The sequence below is a fragment of the Dipodomys spectabilis genome, unplaced genomic scaffold (assembly GCF_019054845.1).
Source record: "Dipodomys spectabilis isolate Male_0828 unplaced genomic scaffold, ASM1905484v1 ptg000033l, whole genome shotgun sequence".
In the NCBI taxonomy this organism is placed as follows: domain Eukaryota; kingdom Metazoa; phylum Chordata; class Mammalia; order Rodentia; family Heteromyidae; genus Dipodomys; species Dipodomys spectabilis.
This window is the reverse complement of record NW_024870710.1, coordinates 2,408,309-2,409,170: the sequence shown is the minus strand read 5'-3', so window position 1 is coordinate 2,409,170 and position 862 is coordinate 2,408,309. Positions and strand designations below refer to the sequence as shown.

The 862-nt window shown below is 34.3% G+C and overlaps 1 pseudogene; it reads left to right on the top strand.

Annotated features, from left to right (window-relative positions):
- Positions 1-408: 408 nt before the first annotated feature.
- LOC122105745 lies at positions 409-508 on the top strand (annotated as a pseudogene).
- The last annotated feature ends 354 nt before the right edge of the window (positions 509-862 follow it).

The window sequence follows — 862 nt, the reverse complement described above, 5'->3', positions numbered from 1 at the left end:
GAAAAGTTTCAGGTAGACTTTTGTGCAGGTAAGACCTCATTTGGGAAAATGTCAGCTGCAGAAGTTTAGGAGTAGCTTTTAAGCAAGGCTTACTTTGAATCCATTAGCTCTGCAAAGCTAACTCAGTTGCATAAATACGTACTTGAAAAAGCCTTCACCTTAGGACCTAGCAATAAGTGCTTCAAAGTATGATCAAATCTAAAATGAAAAAGACTTAAAATTGTCATTGACAAAAAAATGCAAATGTGAGCAATAGACCGAACAATATAATTTTTTTCCACTATACACATTATTTTACGGAAATAAGATCAATAGTATTGTTAGGAACAATAAGGTTTCCTTGCTACAAATAGGCACCCAAGGATATAAAGATTGCATCATTAACTACTTAAATTTAGAGGATACTACATGCTTCAGAAGCACATATATCCAAATAACAACAATACAGAGATTAACATGACACTTGCACAAGGATAATATGAAAATTTGTGATGTGTTCCATACTTTTCATTCTTCAGTTGCAGAAATGAAAACAGTTATTAACAAGTTGATTACAAAATTACAAGTGTAACAATATATGCAAGTGTTAGAATTAAACGTTAGTTTGACATCAGTGTGTAAAATCTTCACCTTAGAAAAGCCTTTACATAGAATAACCTTTATAAAACTTCTGAAATTAGTTAGCATTGTCATTTTATCCCAAAGAAATATACTACTATAAGAACCTAGAAAAAGGAGCTGGGAAGGTGGCTCAGTGGTAGAGCGCTTGCCTTGCATGCATGAGGCCCTGGGTTCGATTCCTCAGCACCACATAAGCAAAAAGAAAAAAAGCCAGAAATGGCACTGTGGCTCAAGTGGTAGA